Here is a 13,510-nt window from a genome sequence, read left to right as displayed (position 1 = left end):
GTGGGTTTCTGAAATCCCAGAACTTTGACAGTGAGATAGATGGAAGAGACAGGAGAAATTCATTCACGGTGAGCCCGGCCAAAAAGAGCTGAGTGAGAATCCAGAGGGAGATATCCTGCCTCAAAATGAGCTACAAAGGTGAAAACTGACCTGAAAGTTGTCCTCTGGAATCCACATGGGTGATGTGGTAGGTGTGTACCCACACTCACACACAAACACGGACACACATACTCTTTAAAAAGAGCTCACCACTAGTAAGTACAGTAATGGTTTATTGTGGTTGTCATCATGACAGATCCTAGAATCACCTGTAAGGGGTTAAGTAGATTGAGTTACCCTCTGTGCCAGTCTATGAGGGATTATCTTGATTAGGTTCATTAAGGGGGGAAGACCCTGAACTGTGGGTGACACCATTCCATGGGCCGGGGCCCTTGACCGTAGATAAAGGAAGGAGCTGGCTGAGCAGCAGCATTCGTTGCTCTCGGCTTCCTCTCCGTGGACTGACTGTGACCAGCTGCCCCCAGCTCCAGCTGCTGTACCTTCCCCGCCATGGTGAGCTGTAGCCTTAAGCTGTAAGCTCAAATAAACGCTTTGGTCCCTAAACTGATTTTTGTCATTTTCTCTCAAGAATGAGAAGTTGACTAAACTGCAAAAGAAGTTTTAAGATTTTGTGTGTGTGAGTGTGTGTGTGCATGCATGTGCATGCACTAGGGTCTATTGCCACTGCAAATGAATGACAGATGCTTGTGCCACTTCTTGTGTCTGACGTTAAGTGTTTGCTGAGGGGAATGAACCTGGGCCATCAGTTTTGCAAGAAAGTACCTTTAACAGCTGAGCTATCTCTCCAGTCCAAAAGCTTTTTGGTTTTTTTAATCTCAGAAAATCTTGGGAGGATAGAATGAAAAGAAAATAGACCCTTTAAATTATATCATGAATAAAACATTTAACTCTCTCTAATTTTGTCCTCTGAAAGTACATGGAAAGGTTTTTGTTTGACCAGTTTATGAAAAAACATCCTTCATTAGTGGGCACTAGATTAATGTTTTAAATACAAAAATACTATAGCTTCTACTTTAAAAATAAGATTTTTTTTTTTACAAATGTTATCTCCCCCAATTATTTTGGATAGTCAGTTCAAATACAAAGAGATTTTATCAAGAGTGTAAAGGCTCAGTCTGTTAAATTCAGATTGATACACTTTCTTTGGTGATTCAGTTGATCATATGATGGTCTACTTGTAACTAACTGGATTCTACACCTCAGGCCTTGTAGGATACGCAGTACCAATGATAGGGTTCAGGAATGCTATATCAACATATGACATATGACACTTTGGTATTTGAGGAAAGAGCACAGGCCTTTTCTGACTGTCTCTCGACTTTCTCCCCTGAAGCAGGCCATCACAGAATTCTCCAGCCTCCTCTAAAGGAGATTTGAGATGTTTGTTCTCTCACAGTTGAAGAAAGAGTAGCAAGAGCTGGAGAAAAATCTAGACAAACAGGCCTTGCTAAGTCCCCCACTCCCAGGTTATGACTAAGAGTTTCTTTTAATAATACTTCTGCAAAGGTGACCATAAAACCACACAGATTTCCCTATTTGCTTTAGCTCGTCATTTCTAAACACTTCTTGTATATTATAAAACTTACTTTAGGCTAAGCAAGTGTTCTACCACTGATATACCCAGACCCCTTTTTACTTTCTATTTTGAGTCAGGGCATTGCTGACTTACTCAGGTTGGCCTTAATCTTACTCTATAGCCCACACAGTCCTTGAGCTCCCTATCTTCCTGCCCGTGAGTAGCAAGGATTATAGGCTTGGCTGAAATGGCATTTAGTTGGTGGTATGATTACGTATGTTGATTTGTTGATGACTTAGAAATTTGGTTGAGTTTATAAATTTTGCAAGTATAAGTAGTAAGTTGTTTTCTAATGCTGCTGTAACAAATTACCACAACCCCTGTGGCTTAAAATAAGAGATTTATTTTTTGACTGCTCTAGAAGCCAGAAGTCTGCAACAGCTGTCACTGTTTCACTGGGCTAAGATTAAGGAGTGCCAGCAAGGCTGCATTCCTTCCCTTGGCAGTTCGGGATGCTGAGTCCACCTGTGTTCCTTGGACTGGAACCCTCCCCCCATCTCAGAGCCATCAGCATAGCACCTTTAAAGTCTGTTTCTACGGTCACAGTTCTGACTCTGACCTTTATGCTTCGTTTTCTTTTCTTTTTTTTTTTCTTTCAGTTCCGGAGTCAGACTCAGAGTCCAATGTGTCATAGACAATAGCTCTACAACAAAGTTCTTTCTTGTCTCCTTGTAATAAGATTTAGAATTCCATCTGGTCTACCTGGATAATCCAGGTTCATCTTTCTAGCTCAAGTTCTTCAATTTGACGTGGGCCTGGGGCTGGGAAGATCGCTCAGTGATTAAGGGGCTTGCAAGCCTGTTGCTTAATTCCCAAACCACCTACATGAAGCAGATACAAAAGTGTGGCAGAAGTGTGTGACGTGTGATTGCAGAGGCAAGAGTTCTGGTATTCTCATACGCTTAGACACATGCACATCCACATGTACAACTAACTAAATAAATAGTAAAGAAAATAAATCCAATTGGCCAGGTGATATAGGCTAATCTAAGCTACTCAGGATGCTGAAGCAGGAAGATGACAAATTTGAGGCTTGCCTACATGACAGTGTGAGTTCAGGCCAGCCTGAGCAACTCAGCATGACCTTGTCTCAAAATGAAAAAATGGAAAGAGCCTTTTTCTTCGAAGCTGCCTGCGGAGGTGGCCACCATCTTCTGCTCCACATTATGGCTGCCCTCAGATCTCTGGTGAAGCCCAAGATTGTCAAAAAGAGGACCAAGAAGTTCATCGGCCACCAGTCACTCCAATATGTCAAAATAAGTGTAACTGGCAGAAACTCAGAGGTATTGACAACAGGGTGCAGAGAAGATTCAAAGGCCACATTCTGATGCCCAACATTGGTTATAGGAGCAATAAGAAAACAAAGCACTTGTTGCCCAGTGGCTTCTTGAAGTTTCTGGTCCACAAGGTCAAGGAGCTAGAAGAGCTCCTGACATGCAGCAAATCTTACTATGCTGAGATCGCTCATAACATTTCTTTGAAAAACTGCAAAGCCATTGTGGAAAGAGTGGCCCAGCTGGCTATTAGAGTGACCAGTCCCAACACCAGGCTGCTCAGTGAAGAAAATGAATAGACAGCTCATGTACATCTTATATTTATGCTTAATAAAACCAGGAAACCCATTGTCTTTCCTAGTTAAAAAAAAAAAGTTTAAAAAAAGCCAGAGATATTGCCCAATAGTAAAATGCCTTGTATGAGTGAGGCCCAGTAAACACACACACACAGGGGGAGAGAGAGAGAGGGAGGGAGAGGGAGGAAGAGGGAGAGAGAGGGAGAGAACTTAGTAGGGAAGAATGTAAAACTATTGGTTTAACTACAGAATGTCATTTGACAATCTCATTTTTACTGAGGCACTAACTATGGAAGTGCAATCTTAATAAATTTTTCTAGAAATGTCTAAAGTTCTTCCTGATTGCTAAAATCATCCCACCTTTTCCTTATTTATTCTTAATAATAAAATCCTCTAGGTGAATTTCAGAAACATCTCAAACCAAAAAATAAAAGAAAATTAAAGCGGAACTGTGGATGGAGGTTGTAACTTAGTTGTTACAGAGTTTGTCCAGCAAGCATGAAGACCACCATGTGAATAAGGCCTGGTGGAAACCACCAGTAATCACAGCGCTCGAGAGACTGAGTCTAAAAAAAAAAAAAAAAAAAAGCTGAATGTACAATGCTTATTTAGGAAACTTTTAAAAATTGTACTGTTTCATAAAAATGTATAATGGCACCCAAGTTTCCGTCTCTGAAAAGGCTTAGTTTTTGTAGAATGCCCATGCTCATTTCTACCAGGCAGTTTTGAATTTTCTCTGCAACGTATTTTCAGTTTCGATTTTTAGTAGTAAGAACCTTTGCACACAGTAACTGGATTTTACAACTTCTCTAGGGAAGAAAATAATGCCACTAGAGTTACTTGTACCAGAGGTAGACAAAAGCTATTGAGGTTAGTGATAGTGACCTTGCTACTCCATTATACACTGCAGACATGGAAACAAAATCGTCTCCTAAAATCTATCTACTTATTATCCTGAGTCACAAGTGTTGATTGTTTTTCTTCTCATTGCTTTAAAATCTCTTTCATGGGCTGGAGAGATGGCTTAGCGGTTAAGCGCTTGCCTGTGAAGCCTGAGGACCCCCGGTTCGAGGCTCGATTCTCCAGGACCCATGTTAGGCAGATGCACAAGGGAGCGCAGGCGTCTGGAGTTCAGTTTGCAGTGGCTGGAGGCTCTGGTGCGCCCATTCTCTCTCTCTATCTGCCTCTTTCTCTCTCTCTCTGTCACTCTCAAATAAGTAAAAATAAACAAAAAAAATTTTTTTTTTAAATCTCTTTCATGTTGGGGCAAACAAATTCAATTTCTTCTTTTTATTGAGGAAAATAATCATAAAACATATAAAACATATAATATGTAGGGCAAAGGATATAGCTCAGTGTTAGGGAAATGTAAGCAAAGTATTTTCCACAGTTTCAATGTGAGCTGCATCCTTGCTTAGGATGCATGAGGCCCTAGGTTCAAGCCTTAATATAGGTTAGTTACTTAATTAATTAAATGCAATAAATATTGTTTTCTCTACCAATGTTCACTTGTTTTATTAAAATGCTTTTTTATTTATTTGAGAGAGAGAGAGAAAGAAAGAAGGAGAGAAAAAGAGAAAGAAAGAAGAAAGAAAAAAAAAAAGAAAGAGAGAATAGGCATTCCAGGGTCTCCTGCTACTACAAATAAACTCCAGACAAATGTACCACTATGTATATCTGGCTTTACATTGATACTGGGGAGTGGGTCACCAGGCTTTGCAATCAAGTGCCTTTTTACCACCAAACCATTTCCCCAGCTCACAAACTCATCTTGACATAGCTGGTAACAGTTTGTAGACTGGTTCCTGCACCTGACTGTCTACTGGGCTTCTAGTAATGCTGATTCTGTTCCTATCACAAACCAGGAGTGTGAACATTTGAAGACTTCTATCAGTAATACATGTATAAAATTTATTCCTTTAGCATTTTGTTTTTAAAATTAAGAAGTGACATGAAACTGAGCAGTAGTGGTGTTTATGTATTTTGAGGGTTTTATGTATTTTCTCTTTTGGTTTATGTATTTTCTTTCTTCCTTTGTTCCTTTTCCTTCCTTCTGTCCTTTCTTTTTCTTTTTTCTTTGGTTCTGAGGATCAAACTTAGGGCTTTTAGCATGTTAGGTAAGTACTCTGTTACCGACCTACACCTTAGAATGACATGCCATCTTTTGGACTGTGCAGTCCTACATACAAAAAAATGATAAAAAAAGATTTCACTGACTTTAAATCATGAAAAATAGTTTTCATTTATTTTCTAGTGAGAAAAAAAAAATACTGTTTTCAGAAAAATATTCAGTACAGCTGAGGATATTGTTCTTGTTTGCCACAGGGGAAAAAATGTTCAAATATCAGCTAAGATTGTTCCTTTTTCAGAACATAGGCTGAATTTATTTGGCCAACTTCATCTATTTAACATTGATTTTTATGTAACGTGTGTGTGTGTGTGTGTGTGTGTGTGTGTGTGTGTGTGTGTAGGTCCATGCATGTACACAGATCAGAGGAACCTTGTCCATCTTTTTTGAGACAAGGTCTCTCATTGGTCTGGAACTCACCAAGTAGGCTAGATTGGCTGATCAGTCATTGGGGGATCTTTCTATCTCTGTCAACACAGAGCTGGGATGCCCAACTTTTTTATGAGTCTGGGACTCAAACTCAGGTCTTCATGCTTGTAAGGAAAGCACATTATTTTGAAATATACTTTTCCTCAAAAAGTATTTTGTTTTGCTTACACAAAGAAAACTTAAAATGTTATTGAAGAGGCTTGATATATGGCTCAACAGTTAAACATGCTTGCTTGCAAAGGCTGGCCTGGGTTCAATGCCCTAGTATCTACCTAAAACCAGACAGAAAAATTGACACGTTTCTGGCCTTGTTTGCAGCAGCAAGAAGCCCTAGTGCACACACACACACACACACAGAGAGAGAGAGAGAGAGAGAGAGAGAAGAAGAAGAAGAAGAAGAAGAAGAAGAAGAAGAAGAAGAAGAAGAAGAAGAAGAAGAAGAAGAAGAAGGGAAGAGAAGAGAAGAGAAGAGAAGAGAAGAGAAGAGAAGAGAAGAGAAGAGAAGAGAAGAGAAGAGAAGAGAAGAGAGGAAGAGAGAGATAAATATTAAAATGCCTTTAAAAACATTTAACCTTGTCACATTGATGTATGGCCCCAATAGTTCTTTCATGCTGGGGGTCATACCTAGAGTCTTATGCATACAAGGCAAGTGCTCTTCCTCTGAGCTCTATCTCTAGCCCCCAAAGAGCTCTTAACTCTTGTAGTGGAGTGGTGATGCAGATATTGCGGGCATATCATTTCTCTGTGTAGGGAAATGTAAGCAAAAGTATTTTCCTCAGTTTTAATGTGAATTGCATGCTTTTCTACCTCTGAAAAGGACATGTATATCGTTGAAAATATTCCATATGTCTGAACGTTGCTTTTCCCTAGCCTATAACGATGTTGAATTTTGAAAATATCAAAATGAGGAATACCCTCTTTTCTAGTATGCAGCAGTTGATTACTGTAAAAGAAAGCAAGTAAGCCATTTTTTTGTGTTAAAATTTAAAAATTATAAATTTTCCAACACTGCATAAAAATATAATTTTTCTACTCTCTGAACAAAATGGTGATGCCTGCTGAGATGGTAAGATCAGATGCCTGTAGAAGTGTAAAGTGACATAGCAGGGGAGGAATCAAGTGTGTGGGTCCTTCTTCCTCTTATCTGTGGCTTCTGGGCTGGAACCTTGTTAAAGTGTTAGGGTCAAGTCAGAGAACGTAAACAGGAAGGAGCTCGGTTCCCAGTGCACATTGTGGGCTTCACAATGTTGAAACACGACCAGGGGCAGTGCAGCACATGAGCAAGGTGCATTGTGTAATTTCTGGTTTCCTTCATGGCGCCATAGGCATGTCTGGGTCTGTGCACAAGTTGTGAATGATGGGTAGATGTCACCAGCACTGACTTTCTTTGATCACCAAAACTTAGACCATCAAACCACATAAAAGTCAACAAGGGAAAAATATAAAAGGAAAGAATCGAGATCCAGATTATTTAAGTAAAGGTGTTGCTGGGAATGGATAGAATGTTTTGTATTATGAAATGGGACTGAACCCAGATTTGATGGATGAGCTGTAGGGGAAAGGTTTAAAAATTAAGTGACAGTTGCCAGGTGTGGTACTGCATGCCTACAATCTCAGTCCTGGAGAGTTCAATGCCAGCCTGGATATAGTGAGACTTTACCTTAAAAGCAAGCAAGCAAACAAAGTTAAAGGATGAAAGAATTTCCAAGTTTAGTAACACACAATGTAAACAGGCAAATCCACAAGGCAGTGCTTAAAGTCCTATAAAAATATGTCTCTTTATGTTTTCTCAGTAGTGAGATCCTGTAGAAAAAAAGAGATCTTGGTTGAGCCTTTTAAACACTACTTGTTTTTACTCTTATTGGTCTTTGAGTAGTAATTTATAAAACACTACTATTTAATATTGACAACTTTGAAAGTCACTGAAAAAAATTAAATGGCAATTTAATGTTACCAGCTGCTTATAGTTATCAAATCCATCAAGGTCCTTCATGAATATATTAACACAGACCCACTAAATTACTGCTGCTGTAGACAGCTTGATATTTTGAAATTGCCTGGTGAGAATAGGTTCTGTTCCTATAATAATAGAAGGGACTATGGTCACAGCACTGTTTTATATTTACTTAGGGAAAGAATTCCAGACTTGTTTTTAGTTATTGAATGTTGTAGAACTTCTGCCAGCCTAGCTATAAAGTGATCTCTGGAAATGTATTAGAAAATCTTGTATTTCCTAAATTCTTGCTTTTAATTGCTACAATAATGAAACAAAAGTAAAATTCCTATACCAGACACAACTCATCTGAGTAACAGTTAGAGAAAAATGTTGCAAATAGTTCATATTGAGTTGATTATGACTGAAGCTCAAATGTGAGTTTAATTAACAAGGCAGCCATGCTCTCCAGTGTCACTCTTCTAGAGGACTACCTTTTCATTAAATGTTGAGATGGATGTTGCAGCGACCAGAGTTACATAAAGTGAACGAGCAAAGCGTAAACAGCTCACAAGGCATGCAGGAACTCCACGCTGGCCTCTCACTGCAAGTCCTGCAGCCATTCTTTGGGGTATCCATGCAGCTTTCTTTCCCTTGGCATGTTTATTTATTTTTAAAATTATTTGAGAGAGAGGGAGAATAGGGAGAGGTAAATAGAGAGAGAGAGAGTGAAGAAATAGGGAGAGAGAGAGAGAGAGAGAGAGAGAGAGAGAGAGAGAGAGAATGGGCATGCCAGGACCTCCAGTCACTGCAAACAAACTCCAGATGCATGTGCCCCCTTGTGCATTTGGCTTACATGGGTCCTAGGGAATCAATCCTGGGTCCTTTGGCTTTGCAGGCAAGTGCCTTAACCACTAAGCCATCTCTCCAGCCCCATTTCATATTTAAACTATAAAAGGAAGACAGAGCCATCTTTCAGGAAGATGTCATGTATTCGAGACCAAATATATCTCTTTGTAGAGATTAGGTATGGTAAAGACTTGGTTTCAGAGTAAAATTGAGGTAGGCTATGATGTTAGCACCAGATACATATTCAAGCTGATCTTACAGGTAGGCTGGTGGTGAGGCTCAATGGTAATGTGTTTAGATGTATGAAACCTGGGTCAGTCAATGGTGAAGTCTCTGAACATTTAGAGTCTGGAAAGGAAAATTAATTCTGCTAATGTGAGATGAGAGCTATGCTACTCCTGGGTAAGTGTCAACTGCTGTGAGGTCTACCACACAGGTTAGACAGTTCTTTGATGGTATTTCTAATCTGTAGAATCAATAGATCTTGGAATTCAAATCTAGTCTACATAAAATTGCTTAATCTTTTTATATTAAAATAATTGTCCAGGACAACAAAAGTGCTGAGTATATATTTAGGTATATGAAGATGAGATAAAGAACAAACAATCAATGTGTTTTTATCTTGCTATCTTAATAAATTATACTAATAGGATTAATAATTATGACTAGGCTAGGATGCATCTCAGTGGCAGATTACTTGCCTAACAAATTGAGACCCTGATTTTGATTATTGGCACCAAAACATAACAAAAACACACACACACACACACACAAACAGAATTATCTAAAACCTCAATCATGAGCTGCATCTATCAGAATTTTTTGGTTTTTATTGAATTCAATGTCACATCTTTTAAAAGTAAATGAGCAGGGGCAGGGGAGGGAGGGTATTACCATAGGATATTTTTTATAATCATGGAAAATGTTAATAAAAATTGTGAAAAGAAAAAAAAAAGTAAATGAATTCCAGTGGTAATATTGTTTTTCTTATTGACTGTGGCATAATGATAAATTCATCAGTCCTACAAACTTCAAATGAAAAGAGGGTTAAGAAGTTAGAAAACAAATCTTCATTAAAGAAAACTATTACTAGATTACTTAAAATATACCAGATTTTTAATTTTTTAATGGATTAGGCTTTGAAATAAATGGCTTCAATCTCTGTTTTGTTTAATCCACTCTTTCAAAAAAATTTATTTATTTACTTATTTGTAAGCAGAAATAGAGATAGAAAAAAAAATGGGTGCACTAGGGCCTCCAGCCACTGAAAATTAACTCCAGGCTTTAAGTGGGTATTGGGGAATCAGACTTGGGTTGTTAGGCTTTGCAGTCACACACCTAAGCTGCTGAGCCATTTCTCCAGCCCATTTAATCCACTATTAATTTACAGTAGCACAAGCCTGTCTTGTTCACTCCATCTCTTGGATTACTTGCTCTGTAAGAAGCCATTTGCCCTGTCATGAAGACAATACAGCAGCCCTGCAGAGAAGTCCACCTTGGGAGAAATGGAGGCCTTTCCCCTATAGTCAGAGGAAGCAAGTGCTCAAATGAATGGCCCAGTGGGTAAATTATCTTCAGTTAGGTCCTAGCTATGGTCAAGTCTTTAAAGGACTGCCACTAAGTCCCCAGGAAAGACTGAACAGAATGACTCTGCTAAACTGTTTGTGGATTCCTGACCATCAAGAGATGTGGGAGATATTTAGTCTGCTAAATTTTGTTATGCAGCAATACATAACTAATTCAGTGCCTGAGTATAATCGTTATTCCATGTACCTATGAACACTAAACAAAATAGATGAGAGAGGCAGAAAAAAAGTCAATTGTATTTTGGCTCATTGTCTGCTTTTCTTCAATGAAAATCTAGAATCTTTTAAATTTGTGCCTGGGGGCAAATGTTTGTTTTAGCATTCTATGATAGTTTTTGAAGGTCATAAGGAAGGGAGATATGTGTGTGTGTGTGTGTGTGTGTGTGTGTGTGTGTGTGTGTGTGTCTGTCTATCTATCTAGCTATCTACCTACCTACCTACCTATATCTACTTTGAACTAGAGCATTTAGTTTTTTATTTTTTGGTTTTCTGAGATAGGATTGTGCTTTAGTTCAGGTTGACCTGGAATTCACTATGTAGTCTCAGGTTGGCCTCCAACTCACAGCCATCCTCCTACCTCTGCCTCCTATGCTGGGATTAAAGGCATAAACCACAATACCCAGCACACACACACATATACACACACACAGAGAGAGAGAGAGAGAGAGAGAGAGAGAGAGAGGGAGAAAGAAGAAGAAGAAGAAGGAGGAGGAGGAGGAGGAGGAAGAAGAGGAGGAGGAGGAGGAGGAAGAAGAGGAGGAGGGGGAGGAGGAGGAGCAGGAAGAGGAGGAAGGAGGCCACATCAGAGTCTCCAGCCACTGAAAACAAATAAATAAACTCCATATGCATGTGCCACTTATTTAGTGCATCTGGCTTTATGTGCATACTGGGGAATCATGTGCCTTAATTATTGAGCCATCTCTCCAGCCCCTGAAGAATCTACTTTTGAGCAGACAAATCATGAGATTTTTCTTAGTCTAGTTTTTCTCTCTTGAATGGGAGGGAGGCTACAGCATCTCTATGGCTGATAGTTCAAGTTTCATTTTATTATTATTTTATTAAAAATCTCATATATCTATAGTTTAAAAAATGTAAAGTATGATTTAATTTCCATCTTAATTTTTGTTATGAAAGTGTTTGGCAACAAGATAAATAAGGATATATTTCTTTTAGCCTCTTTCTCTTTTCATCTTATAATCCATGCCAGTAACTTTAACAATAAACAGTCAAGATAAGATAGTATCCAAAGCACTGCTTACGTGAATCCAGCATGGTCTATATCTGAGAATGGTTTCCTAAATAGGGCAAGTATGTCTTATACAAAAGTTCATTTTCTGTTATTGCCTTTTTTATTTGGACTACTAGATGCTATACATTTAAGACAATCTTAATAGTGTCCTGTCTTTCACAAATAAGAATGATTTGTCATAATGAACAGTTGTAGGCACTGTCCATTTGATCCACTCAAAAAAGCTGTCTATTTGATACAAGAGTAAATCACCTCAATTCCCTTATGTAATGAGTAGAGCGTAAATAAATAAATGAGACATGAAGAAAAAAGTGGTCAGTTCTACTTGGAGACCATAAAAGATTGAGATGTTGAGAAGACTTTAATTAAAAAAAAATGTTGAGACAAAGAATTATATAACTGTAACAAGAGAGAAAAAATTTGGCTGGAAAGATGGCTTAGCAGCTAAGGTGCTTGCCTGTGAAGCTTAAGGACCCAGGTTCGACTCTCCAGGTCCCAGGTAAGCCAGATACACATGGTGAGGTCAGTATGCATCTGGAGTTTGCTCGCAATGATTAGAGGCCCTGGCGTGTTCACTCTCACTCTTTCTGTCTGTCTCTAATAAATAAATAAAAATAAAATCTTAATTTTTTTTTAAATAGAGGAAAAAAATCTTTACTAAACTATTTATGAAGTTGTTTCTTATTTAGGGAAGTAGATAATTTTCTTAGTAACAGTTCTGTGGTTAGAGAGATAGCATAGTGCACAAAGTACTTTCCATTTAAGCATGAGGATTTTAATTTGACCCCTAGAATCCATGTAAAAAAAAAAGAAAAAAAAGGTAGTGGGGAGAAAAGAAAAATGGTAATGGTGGTTCATGCTTATAATTCCAGTGCTGGGGAGGCAGAGACAAGAAGATCCCTGGGGCTTACTGGCCAGCCAGTCTAGCTGACTTGGAAAACTACAGGCCAATGAGAGACCCTGTCTCAGAAATAGTGGATGGCATCGGCGGCTGTTCTGTAGCTTCCAGATCTATGCACAGATACCTCACATGCACACACAAATGCATGTACCCTCCCAAGAATAAAAGCTAATGCTTTGAAGTCAGAAGAATCTGTATTGTCACATCACTCATTTTTTTTTTTTTTTTGAGACAGGGTCTCATATATCCCAGGTTAGCTTTAAACTTGATATGGAGCTGAGAATGACTCTGAGCTTCAGATCCACTTGTCTCTATTTTCTGAGTGCTGGGTTTATTAGTATGGTTACAATACATGCTTTATTATTATTATTATTATTTGGTTTTTCAAAGTAGGTTCTCACTCTAGTCCAGGCTGACCTGTAATTCACTATGTAGTCTCAGTGTGGCCTTGAACTCATGGTGATCCTCTTACCTCTGCCTCCTGAGTGCTGGGATTAAAGGCATGTGCCTCCATGTCTGGCTACACACTTTATTCTTTATTCACTTTTAACTCCACAAAGAATTCCATTTTAAGCATATTTTACATATTTTGTCACATTTCTAACTTTGTATAGGTACTTTGGATTCTATCTTGGTAAAGTTTTGTTCTGGATGTGTCTTTTTGTGATTATTTTCCACGTTTTACTTAAATTGTTAGGTTTTTGTCTGCATTATGTCTTGTAAGACATGGACACCTAAATGTTCTAATTTTTCTCTTTCTCACATTGAAAAAAGGTTTTTCCACTCAGACTGCGCTCTTCCCCTCTAACTCTCATCAATGGAGGTGGGCAGTTGCACAAAACAACATTCAGGGCCAGCTTCCAGCTCAGGAGAGAACACTGTGTTGTGGATTGGGTACTCTACATAGAGAAACTTCTCTAGTATGAAACTATAGAAATGATCCCTGAAAGTATAGTGTTTAACTTTTCTGTTTACAGTTAGTATTTGCTATTACCTCAAAGAATTACACAAAAATATCAGGCTGCATTTGACTCTATTTATTAATATGATCTAAGAAAAATGTGCATTTGTTGATTTGGTGCTGGGGAGTGTACATGCTAAACACATATTCTGACCTATGGTCCCCAGCCATGAATTTTTTTGATGAACTATTAAGAGTCATTACTCTATGCTAGGTTTAGTACTGCAGCTAGCGACAATACTTAACGACAAATTTGTGCAATTCTCAA

At 38.5% G+C, this 13,510-nt stretch overlaps 2 pseudogenes; one reads left to right on the top strand and one right to left on the bottom strand.

The window, feature by feature from the left end:
* Positions 1 to 2,802: 2,802 nt before the first annotated feature.
* On the top strand, positions 2,803 to 3,209 carry LOC101594537 (annotated as a pseudogene).
* Positions 3,210 to 13,060: 9,851 nt separating this feature from the next.
* On the bottom strand, positions 13,061 to 13,240 carry LOC123455479 (annotated as a pseudogene).
* Positions 13,241 to 13,510: the final 270 nt, after the last annotated feature.

Source organism: Jaculus jaculus, chromosome 16 (assembly GCF_020740685.1).
Source record: "Jaculus jaculus isolate mJacJac1 chromosome 16, mJacJac1.mat.Y.cur, whole genome shotgun sequence".
Taxonomy (NCBI): Eukaryota; Metazoa; Chordata; class Mammalia; order Rodentia; family Dipodidae; genus Jaculus; species Jaculus jaculus.
This window is presented reverse-complemented; position numbering and strand designations above follow the sequence as displayed.